Source organism: Nerophis ophidion, linkage group LG11 (assembly GCF_033978795.1).
Source record: "Nerophis ophidion isolate RoL-2023_Sa linkage group LG11, RoL_Noph_v1.0, whole genome shotgun sequence".
Lineage (NCBI taxonomy): Eukaryota > Metazoa > Chordata > Actinopteri > Syngnathiformes > Syngnathidae > Nerophis > Nerophis ophidion.
This window is the reverse complement of record NC_084621.1, coordinates 23,414,711-23,429,615: the sequence shown is the minus strand read 5'-3', so window position 1 is coordinate 23,429,615 and position 14,905 is coordinate 23,414,711. Positions and strand designations below refer to the sequence as shown.

The window sequence follows — 14,905 nt, the reverse complement described above, 5'->3', positions numbered from 1 at the left end:
AGGAATTTAGGGACTTCACCATCTACGCTCCGTAATATCATCAAAAGGTTCAGAGAATCTGGAGAAATCGCTGCAGAAGCGATGACATTACAGACCTTCGATCCCTCAGGCGGTACCGCATAAAAAAAGCGACATCAGTGTGTAAAGGATATCACCACATGGACTCAGGAACACTTCAGAAAAATACCGTCAGTGACGACAGTTGGTCGCTACATCTGTAAGTGTGAGTTAAAAATCTACTATGCAAAGCCAAAGCCATTTATCAACAACACCCTGAAATCCCGCCTGCTTTGCTGGGCCCAAGCTCATCTACAAATCCTGTTTCCATATGAGTTGAGAAATTGTGTTAGATGTAAATATAAACGGAATACAATGATTTGCAAATCCTTTTCAACCCATATTCAGTTGAATATGCTACAAAGACAACATATTTGATGTTCAAACTGATAAACTTTTTTTTTGTGGCAAATAATCATTAACTTTAGAATTTGATGCAAGCAACACTTGACAAAGAAGTTGGGAAAGGTGGCAATAAATACTTATAAAGTTGAGGAATGCTCATCAAACACTTATTTGGAACGTCCCACAGGTGTGCAGGCTAATTGGGAACAGGTGGGTGCAATGATTGGGTTTAAAAGCAGTTTTCACGAAATGCACAGTCGTTCACAAACAAGGACGAGGCGAGGGTCACCACTTTGTGAACAAATTTGTGAGCAAATTGTTTAAGAACAACATTTCTCAACGAGCTACTGCAAGGAATTTAGGGATTTCACCCTCTATGCTCCGTAATATCATCAAAAGGTTCAGAGAATCTGGAGAAATCGCTGCGGAATTGATGATATTACGGACCTTTGATCCCTCAGGCGATACCGCATCAAAAAGTAACATCAGTGTGTAAAGGATAAACCCACATGGACTCAGGAACACTTCAGAAAAATACTGTCAGTAACTATAGTTGGTCGCTACATCTGTAAGTGCGAGTTTAAACTATACTATGCAAAGCCAAAGCAATTTATCAACAACACCCAGAAATGCCGCCGGCTTTGCTGGGCCCGAGCTCATCCAAGATGGACTGATGCAAAGTGGAAAAAGTGTTCTGTGGTCTGACCAGTCCACATTTCTAATTGTTTTTGGAAACGGCGTATGTGGTGTCATTCGGAACAAAGAGGAAAAGAACCATCCAGATTGTTATAGCCAGCATCAGTGATGGTATGGGGGTGTACTAGTGCCCAAGGCATCGGTAACTCACCCATCTGTGAAGGCACCATTATTGCTGAAAGGTACATACAGGTTTTGGAGCAACTTATGTTGCCATCCAAGCAACGTTATCAAGGACGCCCCTGCTTATTTCAGCAAGACGATTCCAAGCCACGTGTTACAACAGCGTGGCTTCATAGTAAAAGACTGCGGGTACTAGACCGGTACCAGACCTGTCTCCTGTTGAAAAGGTGTGGCGCATTATGAAGCCTAAAATAACACAACGGACTGTTGAACAACTTAAGATGTACATTAAGCAAGAATGGGAAAGAATTCCAGCTGAACAGCTTCTTCCTGCTCCTTTTCGGGCATATGGTTAACGGTTTAGGGGTGTAGTTGGTAATAAACAAAAACAATAACAAGAGACGAGACTATCATGGTCCTCTTAACAGCAGAACACTAAGAAATATCACTACAGAGCACTGACGCCATCTTTAGGAGCATTGATAGAAGACACCCTGATGCATTGAAGAATATCCCTTTCAAAATAAAAGCCCGAGATTGTTTTCTTTCCCTCAGGTAAAAAAAAAAAACCCAATAGGTTAAAAAAAACAAAACTTATCTATACATCTCGCATGTGTGTGTGTCAAACTCTTTTTAGCTCAGTGGCCACATTACTAATAGATGGTGAAATCATGGCATGATAACTTAAAAATAAAGACAACTTCAGATTGTTTCTTTATTCTGTACAGAACGCGTATATTCGTACAAATAATCCTCCTGGCAAAACACTTCGAGTTAGATGAAAATGTAATTCCGTCAAAGACGTGTTTGGAAAAGCAACTGATTTGTTTCCTCAAACCGCCGCATTGGTGACATCTGCAACTGCCACAACACATTCATTTATCATCATTCAAATATTGCCGTTATAATATAAACAAGACAATTGTCAAAATGACACCATGAGAGTCGGATTAAATGTAACATAACTTTAGCGCGCTGAAATGTTTCGCTACTATTACAAAAGTTCACTTCAGGGTCACATAACTTGGTACTTGACACATGCTAGCTTTTAGCAAGCTAACTTTAACATGGTAGCATGGTAACAATGCGCTAACTTGTTCAGCTACTTTTACGACGATTCACTTCAGGGTTACTTAAGTGAGGTACTTGACATATGGAAACTTTAACGTGCTAACATGTTTAGCTACTTTTGCAAAAGTTCACTTCAGGGTCACCTAACTTGGCACTCGACACATGATAGCATTTTAGCGTAATCAGTTGCTAGCCAATTTTGCAGCCAAGCACCTTGGAGCCAGATAACCTTCTACTTGACTGTAAATAATTTTTTTGTCTTGAAAATCAACTTTTTCCGTTATAAATAATTTTTTGTCTTGAAAATAAATTTTTTTCCTTGAAAATGATTTTTTGTCTTGAAAATCAACTTTTACTTTGGTAATCATTTTTTGTCTTGAAAATCTATTTTTTCCTTGAAATTCATTTTTTTCCTTGATAATCATTTTTTTGTTTTGAAAATCATTTTTTCCTTAAAAATCATTTTTTGTCTTGAAAATCAATATTTTTCTTGAAATTAATTTTTTGTCTTGAAAATCAATGTTTTCCTTAAAAATAATTGTTTGTCTTGAAAATCAATTTTTCCCTTGAATATTATATTTTTGTCTTTAAAATCAATTTTTTCCTTGTAAAATATTTTTTGTCTAGAAATTAAACTTTTTCCTTGATAATCATTTTTTGTCTTGAAATTTTTTTTTCCTTGAAAATCATTTTTTGTCTTGAAAATCAATTTTTTCCTTCAAATTCTTTTTTTCCTTGAAAATCAAATTTTCCTTTGATAATCATTTTTTGTTTTGAAAATCATTTTTTTCTTCAAAATCATTTTTTGTCTTGAAAATCAACTTTTTCCTTGAAAATAATTTTTTGTCTCGAAAATATTTTTTTTCCTTAAAAATAATTTTTTGTTTTGAAAATCAACTTTTTGCTTTAAAATCACTTTTTGTCTTGAAAATCAACTTTTACCTTGATAATCATTTTTTGTCTTGAAAATCAATATTTTCCTTGAAAATAATTTTTGGTCTTGAAAATCAACTTTTAACTTGATAATCATTTTTTGTCTTTAAAATCAACTTTTTCCTTGTAAAACTTTTTTTGTCTTGAAAACCAATGTTTTCCTTGAAAATCATTTTTTGTCTTGAAAATCAATTTTTCCCTTGATAATTATTTTTTGTCTTTAAAATCTATTTTTTCCTTGTAAAATATTTTTTGTCTTGAAAATAATTTTTTCCCTTTGAAAATCTATATTTTCCTTGAAAATCATTTTTTGTCTTAAAAATCAACTTTTACTTTGACGATCATTTTTAACATGCTAACTTTAGCATGCTAGCATTCCTCGATTTTGGAGAATGATGATTCGATTTGGAATCGAGATGGGCAAGAGTCGGCATCCGGTTGTGAACCACATTTTTTTTGCCTCACCTCTACTGAGTGCTGCGTACTTGTCTTGTGTCCTTTGGATGAAGTGAAGTGAATTATATTTATATAGCGCTTTTCTCTAGTGACTCAAAGCGCCTTTACATAGTGAAACCCAATATCTAAGTTACATTTAAACCAATGTGGGTGTGCAGTATGAGCAGGTGGGTAAAGTGTCTTGCCCAAGGACACAACGGCAGGGACAAGGATGGCGGAAGCGGGAATCGAACCTCGAACCCTCAAAGTTGCTGGCACCGCCACCCTATCCAACCGAGGTATAACACCCCCTAGATGTTTGCTGGGTGTGACTCCAGTTCGAAGAGAGGTCAACTCTCACTTTCGGCGTGGCTCAGATTCCCGTGACAGGCTGTGACGGGCTGTCACCTCGAGGCCACGCTGATTGATGAGGGCTCGTTGCGCCCGCCTGCAGCTGGATGGCGTGGTGAAGCCGTGCGTGACAAGCGTAAGGGTCACGGCGGCGGGGAGGTATGCGCTCTTGCCCCCAAGAGGAGCAAGTCAAACATTTTTCCCCGGCGTACTTACCGAGGAAAAGACATTTCTCTCCTTCAGCTTGGGGGGCCTCACCTGGCTTTTCATGCAGCGACTTGTGGGTCTGTTCTTCAATGGGCTTTGCGGGGGAGACGGGGGGTCCTTTAAAGGGACGTGGCTTTACATGCCACATATTTAGGGAAATACGTCGTAAATGTTGCCCTGTTTGCTACTTCCTGTCAAGTCCACTCCTCCTTATCCAGTGGATTTAACTTTTAAATGTTTATTTCTGTAGCAATATGGTTGTTAAAGTGGAGGATTAATCTCATGTCTGATCGTTTGTGAGGGCACCAAAGGGTTTTGCTTCTTTCCTCCACTTTGTTATCATGTGACTGTTTTTTTTATCGACAGGTCTCCACCTGTGCTGATTGGCTGCTGCTCCTCACCTTCCTGCATTCCTTCCTCACGTCGCTGTCAGCCTGAAAATGGAGACGTTTGACGTCCAAGCACGAGGTGAGAGTCACGCTGGGTGCAAATACAGATCTGGATGGAGATAAGTCACCTCGTGCATACCTGTTTCTCCACGACTCGCTTCCAGACACGTTTGTGACACCATCACAGTGTGTGCGTGTGTGCGTGTGTGTGTGCGTGTGTGTGTGTGTGTGTGTGTGGGTGTGTGTTTGTGTTTGTGCAGAGACAGTGTAAAACACTCATAAGCCAAAACACATTGGAGGACATATTCCATGAATGAACATTCTCTGTCCATATATCTACATGATGCACCGTGTCTAGCTCCGCCCCCTACACCCTGCACTTCATGGTACCAATTACATTTTGTCATGCGCCAATTGGTACCTTAATTTAGTTAGTGTGTAGTCACTTTTTGGTATTCACGTTGTGTGTAGTCACTTTTTGGTACCCAAATGTAGTGTGAAGTCACTTTTTGGTACCCTAATGTAGTGTGTAGTCACTTTTTGGTACCCTAATGTAGTGTGTAGTCACTTTTTGGTACCCTAATGTAGTGTGTAGTCACTTTTTGGTACCCTAATATAGTGTGTAGTCCCTTTTTGGTACCCTAATGTAGTGTGTAGTCCCCCATTATAATTATATTGTCGGCTTGCGTCACTAGATCAGCAACAAACTCTGAGAATTCACTGATAAAGTCTGAATAGGGTCCAGCGGGGAGGTTGATAACAGCCAGGTAGAGAGACAGCGGTGCGACAGACACCATAGTAAGTACCTCAAATGATTTATATTTATTACTTAGGTTAGGGGTAAGGTTAAGGTTTTCATTGTATATTAGTGCAACCCCGCCCAACCCTTTTAAGGGGATGAGCAATATGTGCATTCGTATAGTTAGGAGGAGATGCCTTGTTCAGCGCAAACAAATTGTCTGGTTTGAGCCAGGTTTCTTTGAGACCAATAACGTTAAGATTGTTTTCTCTGATGACCTCATTGACTAACAACGTTTTGGGAGACAAAGAGCGTTAGAAAATGGATGGATGGATGAGACATAAAGCCCATATTATAGGTAGTGGGCTGTTTTGAGAAATTGTTAAAGTTATCCGTAGTAGTAATATTATTAATGTTGCGTTTATTTTGCGTAGTGCACTTTAAATAATTTCTATCATATCTAGGAATTGATATGACAGGAATCTTCAGATTGTTTGCTTGGTGCTGCGATAAACTGAACGCATCGTAATTTGCCACCTTAGTAGAATGCATGTCCACCTCTGGCACAGTCACTGCAGAAAAAAAAAAGTATCCTCGTGTAGTGTGTAGTCACTTTCTAGTACCCTAATAGATAGTACTTTATCTATTCCTTCAGGCAAGTTCAAATGTAAGAATAAAATGTAAAAATAATGTAGTGTGTGGTCACTTTTTTGTTCCCCAATGTAGTGTGTTGTCACTTTTTGGTACACTCATGTAGTGTGTAGTCACTTTTTGGTACGCTCATGTGGTGTGTAGTCATTTTATGTTACCCTAATATAGTGTGTAGTCACTTTTTGGTACCTTAATATAGTGTGTAGTCACTTCTTGGTACACTAATGTAGTGTGTAGTCACTTTTTGGTACCCTCATGTAGTGTGTAGTCACTTCTTGGTACCCTAATGAAGTGTGTAGTCCCTTCATGGTACCCTAATATAGTGTGTAGTTACTCTTTGGTACCCTCATGTAGTGTGTAGTCACTTTTTAGTACCCTTATGTAGTGTGTAGTCAAATTTTTAGTACCCTCTTGTAGTGTGTAGTCACTCTTTAGTACCCTCACGTAGTGTGTAGTCACTTTTTAGTACCCTCTGGTAGAATGTCGACACTTTTTGGTACTCTCATGTAGTGTGTAGTCACTTTTTGGTACCCTAATGAAGTGTGTAGTCCCTTTATGGTACCCTAATATAGTGTGTAGTCACTCTTTGGTACCCGCATGTGGTGTGTAGTCATTTTTTTTGTAACCCTATGTAGTGTGTAGTCACTTTATGTTACCTTATGTAGTGTGTTGTCAATTTTGGTACCCTCATGTAGTGTGTAGTCACTTTTTGGTACCTTCATGTAGTGTGTAGTCACTTTTTGGTACCCTAATGTAGTGTGTAGTCACTGTTCGGTACCATAATGTAGTGTGTAGTCACTTTTTGGTACCTTAATATAGTGTTTAGTCACTTTTTGGTACCTTCATGTAGTGTGTAGTCACTTTTTGGTACCCTAATGTAGTGTGTAGTAACTTTTTGGTACGCTAATGTAGTGTGTAGTCACTCTTTGGTACCCTCATGTAGTCACCTTTTAGTACCCTATTGTAGTGTGTAGTCACTCTTTAGTACCCTCACGTAGTGTGTAGTCACCTTTTAGTACCCTCTGGTAGAATGTCGACACTTTTTGGTACTCTCATGTAGTGTGTAGTCACTTTTTGGTACCCTAATGTAGTGTGTAGTCCCTTTATGGTACCCTAATATAGTGTGTAGTCACTTTATGTTACCTTAATGTAGTGTGTTGTCAATTTTGGTACCCTCATGTAGTGTGTAGTCACTGTTTGGTACCATAATGTAGTGTGTAGTCACTTTTTGGTACCTTAATATAGTGTGTAGTCACTGTTTGGTACCTTAATATAGTGTTTAGTCACTTTTTGGTACCTTCATGTAGTGTGTAGTCACTTTTTGGTACCCTAATGTAGTGTGTAGTAACTTTTTGGTACGCTAATGTAGTGTGTAGTCACTCTTTGGTACCCTCATGTAGTCACCTTTTAGTACCCTATTGTAGTGTGTAGTCACTCTTTAGTACCCTCACGTAGTGTGTAGTCACCTTTTAGTACCCTCTGGTAGAATGTCGACACTTTTTGGTACTCTCATGTAGTGTGTAGTCACTTTTTGGTACCCTAATGTAGTGTGTAGTCCCTTTATGGTACCCTAATATAGTGTGTAGTCACTTTATGTTACCTTAATGTAGTGTGTTGTCAATTTTGGTACCCTCATGTAGTGTGTAGTCACTGTTTGGTACCATAATGTAGTGTGTAGTCACTTTTTGGTACCTTAATATAGTGTGTAGTCACTGTTTGGTACCTTCATGTAGTGTGTAGTCACTTTTTGGTACCCTAATGTAGTGTGTAGTAACTTTTTGGTACGCTAATGTAGTGTGTAGTCACTCTTTGGTACCCTCATGTAGTCACTTTTTAGTACCCTATTGTAGTGTGTAGTCACTCTTTAGTACCCTCACGTAGTGTGTAGTCACTTTTTAGTACCCTTATGTAGTGTGTAGTCAAATTTTTAGTACCCTCTTGTAGTGTGTAGTCACTCTTTAGTACCCTCACGTAGTGTGTAGTCACTTTTTAGTACCCTCTGGTAGAATGTCGACACTTTTTGGTACTCTCATGTAGTGTGTAGTCACTTTTTGGTACCCTAATGAAGTGTGTAGTCCCTTTATGGTACCCTAATATAGTGTGTAGTCACTCTTTGGTACCCGCATGTGGTGTGTAGTCATTTTTTTTGTAACCCTATGTAGTGTGTAGTCACTTTATGTTACCTTATGTAGTGTGTTGTCAATTTTGGTACCCTCATGTAGTGTGTAGTCACTTTTTGGTACCTTCATGTAGTGTGTAGTCACTTTTTGGTACCCTAATGTAGTGTGTAGTCACTGTTCGGTACCATAATGTAGTGTGTAGTCACTTTTTGGTACCTTAATATAGTGTTTAGTCACTTTTTGGTACCTTCATGTAGTGTGTAGTCACTTTTTGGTACCGTAATGTAGTGTGTAGTAACTTTTTGGTACGCTAATGTAGTGTGTAGTCACTCTTTGGTACCCTCATGTAGTCACCTTTTAGTACCCTATTGTAGTGTGTAGTCACTCTTTAGTACCCTCACGTAGTGTGTAGTCACCTTTTAGTACCCTCTGGTAGAATGTCGACACTTTTTGGTACTCTCATGTAGTGTGTAGTCACTTTTTGGTACCCTAATGTAGTGTGTAGTCCCTTTATGGTACCCTAATATAGTGTGTAGTCACTTTATGTTACCTTAATGTAGTGTGTTGTCAATTTTGGTACCCTCATGTAGTGTGTAGTCACTGTTTGGTACCATAATGTAGTGTGTAGTCACTTTTTGGTACCTTAATATAGTGTGTAGTCACTTTTTGGTACCTTCATGTAGTGTGTAGTCACTTTTTGGTACCCTAATGTAGTGTGTAGTAACTTTTTGGTACGCTAATGTAGTGTGTAGTCACTCTTTGGTACCCTCATGTAGTCACTTTTTAGTACCCTATTGTAGTGTGTAGTCACTCTTTAGTACCCTCACGTAGTGTGTAGTCCCCTTTTAGTACCCTCTGGTAGAATGTCGACACTTTTTGGTACTCTCATGTAGTGTGTAGTCACTTTTTGGTACCCTAATGTAGTGTGTAGTCCCTTTATGGTACCCTAATATAGTGTGTAGTCACTTTTTGGTACCCTAATATAGTGTGTAGTCACTTTTTGGTACCCTCATGTAGTGTGTAGTAACTTTTTAGTACCCTAATGAAGTGTGAAGTCCCTTTATGGTACATTAATAGAGTGTGTAGTCACTTTTTTGTACTCCAATGTAGTGTTTAGTCCCTTTTTGGTACCCAAGTGTATTGTAAAGTCACTTTTTGAGACCCTAATGTAGTGTTTAGTCACTTCTTGGTACCCTCATGTGGCGTGCAGTCACTCATTGGTACCCCCCTGTAGTGTGTAGTCACTTTTTGTTACCCTCATGTAGTGTGTAGTAACTTTTTGGTACCCTAATGTAGTGTGTAGTACCTTTATGGTACCCTAATGTAGTGTGTAGTACCTTTATGGTACCCTAATATAGTGTGTAGTCACTTTATGTTAACCTTATGTAGTGTGTTGTCAATTTTGGTACCCTCATGCAGTGTGTAGTCACTTTTTGGTACCCTAATTTAATGTGTAGTAACTTTTTAGTACCCTAATGAAGTGTGTAGTCCCTTTATGGTACACTAATAGAGTGGGTAGTCACTTTTTGGTACTCCAATGTAGTGTATAGTCCCTTTTTGGTACCCAAGTGTATTATAAAGTCACTTTTTGAGACCCTAATGTAGTGTTTAGTCACTTTTTGGTACCCTCATGTGGCGTGCAGTCACTCATTGGTACCCCCCTGTAGTGTGTAGTCACTCTTTGGTACCCTCATGTAGTGTGTAGTAACTTTTTGGTACCCTAATGTAGTGTGTAGTCACTTTTTAGTACCCTCATGTAGTGTGTAGTCACTTTTTGGTACCCTAATTTAGTGTGTAGTCACTTTTTGGTTCCCTAATGTAGTGTGTAGTCACTTTTTGGGTCCCTAATGTGGTGTGTAGTCACTTTTTGGTACCACAATGTAGTTTATAGTCACTTTTTGGAACCTCAATGTAGGGGGTAGTCACTTTTTGGTATCCAATGTAGTGTGTAGTCACTTTTTGGTACCCTAATGTAGTGTGTAGTGTCTTTTTGGGACCCCAATGTAGTGTTACCATTTTTCTGTACTCTCATGTGGTGTGTAGTTACTTTTTGGTACCCTAATGTATTGAAAAGTCACTTTTTGGTTCCATTATGTAGTGTGTAGTCCCTTTATGGTACCTTAATACAGTGTAGTCACTCTTTGGTACCCTCATGTGGTGTGTTGCCACTTTTTGGTACTCACATGTAGTGTGTAATCACTTCATGGTACCTCCAAATAATAACATATATGTTTTCATCTGACATTGAGATTTTGGATGATAGGGGGGAAAAAATACTTGAGTTCCTTTTTAAGCGTGCAGGATCTACAAATCGATAGAACGTTAAACCAGACTTTTACAGAACACTAATTATTTTCAAGCCCCCCAAACCCCTCCCACACACACACACACACACACACACACACACACACACGACTCTAATGTTCTTCTAAGATGTTATTGAAACATAACTGGCAGGTTTGGACGTGCTTTTATCTTTTTTTTTTTCATCTTCTAGTGCCATTGATGCCTTCCTGCCTCCGATGGAGAGATTGTGTTATCAGAGGGGCCCCGGAGCCGGCCCCCTGTCGCTGATGGACCGATAAGAACCTCCACAACTTCCACGGCGCATGACACAAGGTGTGTTCTTGAATTTGCGGCGACAACATTCCTGCTCAAGTTGTGTTGATTACTCTCGTTTTAAACTATGAAATATATTTTTAGAAACACAGGACACACTCTGAATTAAGTGTTCTTCAAAAGCATGAAATTAAATTAAAAACTAAATTAGAAATATTTTTTAAAAACAATAAGTTACGTGTTTTTACGAACTTTAAACTAAAAGTGTTTTTAAAAGTTATTTGCAAAAACATCAAATCTAAATAAAAACAAAATTAGAAATATATTAATTTAGTGTTTTTTGAAAACTCTAAACTAATAGTGTTTGTTAGAACGCTAGATTAGGAGTGTTTTTAAAAGCACTATATTAAAATTGTTTGTAAAACACCAATTCCCACTCTAAATTAAAAAAAAATTAAAAGCACAATAATAAAAGTTATATAAAAGCTCTGATTTACGCACTAAATTTAAAGTGTTTCTACAAAAAGCACTAAATAGATAGCGTAATTAAAAACACTAAATCAATAGTGTTTGTAAGAACACTCAATAGTTTTTAAAGGCACTATAATAAGAGTTCTTAAAAGGACTATAAATAGTTATTTGAAAAACACTGATTCACGCACAAAAGTGTTTTTTTAAAAAAACCTAAATTGATAATGTTTTTAAAAACTCTAAATTGATAATGTTTTTAAAAACACTAAATAGTATTTGAAAGAAGACTAAATTAAGATTGTTTTTAAAAGCACTATATTAAGTGTTTTTAAAATTACTATATTTAAAGTTATTTGAAAAACACTAATTTACGCAGTAAGTTAAGTGTTTTTAAAAGCATTATTTTAAAAGCTCTTTGAAACACAGTAATTTACACACAAAATTTCAAGTGTTTTTAAAAAACACTGAATTGATAATGTTTTCAAAAACAATATCTTAATACTGTTTGTAAGAACACTCAATAGGTTTTAAAGGCACTATGATAAGTGTTCTTAAAAGGGCTGTAAATAAAGTTATTTGAAAAACACTGATTCACGCACAAAAGTGTTTTTTTAAAAAAAAACTTAAATTGATAATGTTTTTAAAAACTCTAAATTGATAATGTTTTTGAAAACACTAAAATTGATAATGTTTTTAAGAACACTACACAGTATTTGAAAGAAGACTAAATTAAGATTGTTTATAAAAGTACTATTTTAAGTGTTTTAAATATACTATATTTAAAGTTATTTGAAAAACGCTAATTTACGCACTAAGTTAAAAGTGTTTTTAAAAGCATTATTTTAAAAGTTCTTTGAAACACAGTAATTTACACACTAAATTTAAAGTGTTTTTAAAAAACAGTAAATTGATCCATCCATCCATCCATTTTCTACCGCTTATTCCCTGATATTGTTTTTAAAAACAATATGTTAATAGTGTTTTTAAGAACACACAATAGGTTTTAAGGGCACTATAATATGTGTTTTTTAAAAAGGGCTATGAATAAAGTTCTTTGAAAAACACTGATTCACGCACAAAAGTGTTTTTAAAAAAAAACCTAAATTGATAATGTTTTTAAAAACACTAAATTGATAATGTTTTTAAAAACACTGAAATTGCTAATGTTTTAAAAAACACTAAATAGTGTTTGAAAGAAGACTAAATTAAGATTGTTTTTAAAAGCACTATATTAAATGTTTTTAAATATACTATATTTAAAGTTCTTTGAAAAACCCTAAATTACGCACTAAGTTAAGTGTTTTTAAAAGCATTATTTTAAAAGTTCTTTGAAAAACACTAATTGACACACTACATTTAGAGTGTTGTAAAAAACACTAAATCAATATTGTTTTATAAAACACTAAATTAATAGTTTTTGTGAGAACACTAAATTAAGAGTGTTTTTAGAAACACTATATTAAGGGTTTTAAAAGCGCAATATGGAAAGTTCTTCGAAAAACAGTAATTTACGCACTAAATTTAAAGTATTTCTGGAAAGCAATAAATGGATAATGTTTTTAAAAACACTAAATTACTAGTGTTTGTGAGAAAACTCAAAAGTTTTTAAAGGCACTTTAATAAGTGTTCTTAAAAGGGCTATAAATAAAGTTCTTAGAAAAACACTGATTTACTCACTAAATTTACATTTTTTGTAAAAAACTCTAAATTGATAATGTTTTTAAAAACACAAAATTGATAATGTTTTTAAAAAACAGTAAATAGTTTTTGAAAGAAGACTAAATCAAGATTGTTTTTAAAAGCACCAAATAGTGTTTGAAAGAGGACTAAATTAAGATTGTTTTTAAAATCACTATATTAAGTGTTTGTAAATACACTATATTTAACGTTCTTTGAAAAACACTAATTTACGCACTAAATTAAAAGTGTTTTTTTAAAGCTCTATTTTAAAAGTTATTTGAAAAACACTAATTGACACACTAAATTTGAATAAGATGTGAGGGATGACATCAGCTGTGTAAGTGGGAGAGTATTGACAGTCAAAGTTGTATCATATGTGAGAGATGACATCAGATGTGTAAGTGGGACAGTATTGACCGTCAAAGTTGCATCAGATGTGAGATATGACATCAGATGTTTAAGTGGGACAGTATTGACAGTCAAAGATGCATCAGATGTGAGATATGACATCAGATGTTTAAATGGGCCAGTATTGACAGTCCATGTTGCATCAGATGTGAGAGATGACATCAGATGTGTAAGCGGGACAGTATTGAGAGTTAAAGTTTACATTGTTCACATTAAATAAGGATATTTCTAAAAAATGTATTTTTGTGTTTTTTTTTCTTTTGTCCACATAGAAACTAGGACAGTATTGATGGTCAAAGTTGCATGAGATGTAAGGGATGACATCATATGTGTAAGTGGGACAGTATTGACTGTCAAAGTTGCATGAGATGTGAGGGATGACATCATATGTGTAAGTGGGACAGTATTGACTGTCAAAGTTTACATTGTTCACATTAAATAATGATATTTCCAAATAGTGTATTTTTGTAGTTTTTGTGCCTTTGTCCACATAAAAACTAGGACAGTATTGACAGTCAAAGTTGCATCAGATGTGAGATATGACATCAGATGTTTAAGTGGGCCAGTATTGACAGTCCATGTTGCATCAGATGTGAGAGATGACATCAGATGTGTAAGCGGGACAGTATTGACAGTTAAAGTTTACATTGTTCACATTAAATAAGGATATTTCTAAAAAGTGTAATTTTGTGTTGTTTTTTTTTTTGCTTTTGTCCACATAAAAACTAGGACAGTATTGATGGTCAAAGTTGCATGAGATGTGAGGGATGACATCAGATGTGTAAGTGGGACAGTATTGACTGTCAAAGTTGCATGAGATGTGAGGGATGACATCATATGTGTAAGTGGGACAGTATTGACTGTCAAAGTTGTATCAGATGTGAGGGATGACATGAGCTGTGTAAGTGAGACAGTATTGACAGTCACAGTTTACATTGTTCACATTAAATAATGATATTTTCAAATAGTGTATTTTTGTGGTTTTTGTGCTTTTGTCCACATAAAAACTAGGACAGTATTCACAGTCAAAGTTGCATCAAATGTGAGCGATTATGTCAGCTGTGTAAGTGGGACAGTATTGATGCTCAAAGTTGCATCAGATCTGAGAAATGACATCAGATGTTTAAGTGGGCCAGTATTGACAGTCAAAGTTTACATTGTTTACATTGAATAAAGGTGTTTTCAAATAGTGTATTTGTGTGTATTTTGTGCTTTCGTCCACATAAAAACTAGGACAGTATTGACAGTCAAAGTTGCATCTTATGTGAGGGATGAGATCAGCTGTGTAAGTGGGAAAGTATTGACCGTCAAAGTTTACATTGTTCACATTAAATTATGATATTTCCAAATAGTGTATTTTTGTGGTTTGTGTGCTTTTGTCCAAATAAAAACTAGGACAGTATTGACAGTCAAAGTTGCATCAGATGTGAGCGATGACATCCGCTGTTTAAGTGGGACAGTATTGATGGTCAAAGTTGCATCAGATGTGAGAAATGACATCAGATGTTTAAGTGGGCCAGTATTGACGGTCAAAGGTTACATTGTTTCCATTGAATAAGGATGTTTTCTAATAGTGTATTTGTGTGTATTTTGTGCTTTCGTCCACATAAAAACTAGGACAGTATTGACAGTCAAAGTTGCATCTTATGTGAGATATGACATCAGCTGTG

At 36.1% G+C, this 14,905-nt stretch overlaps 1 long non-coding RNA gene across 3 annotated transcripts; it reads left to right on the top strand.

Annotated features, from left to right (window-relative positions):
- Positions 1-4,032: 4,032 nt before the first annotated feature.
- On the top strand, positions 4,033-13,690 carry LOC133561828 (uncharacterized). Of its 3 annotated transcripts, none has more exons than XR_009808776.1 (4): positions 4,033-4,170; positions 4,585-4,686; positions 10,615-10,736; positions 13,508-13,690. It is a non-coding gene; the product is annotated as an uncharacterized LOC133561828 (long non-coding RNA). The 3 variants fall into 3 exon arrangements; XR_009808778.1 differs by having other exon boundaries at positions 4,163-4,291; XR_009808777.1 differs by lacking the exon at positions 4,033-4,170 and adding an exon at positions 4,173-4,295.
- The last annotated feature ends 1,215 nt before the right edge of the window (positions 13,691-14,905 follow it).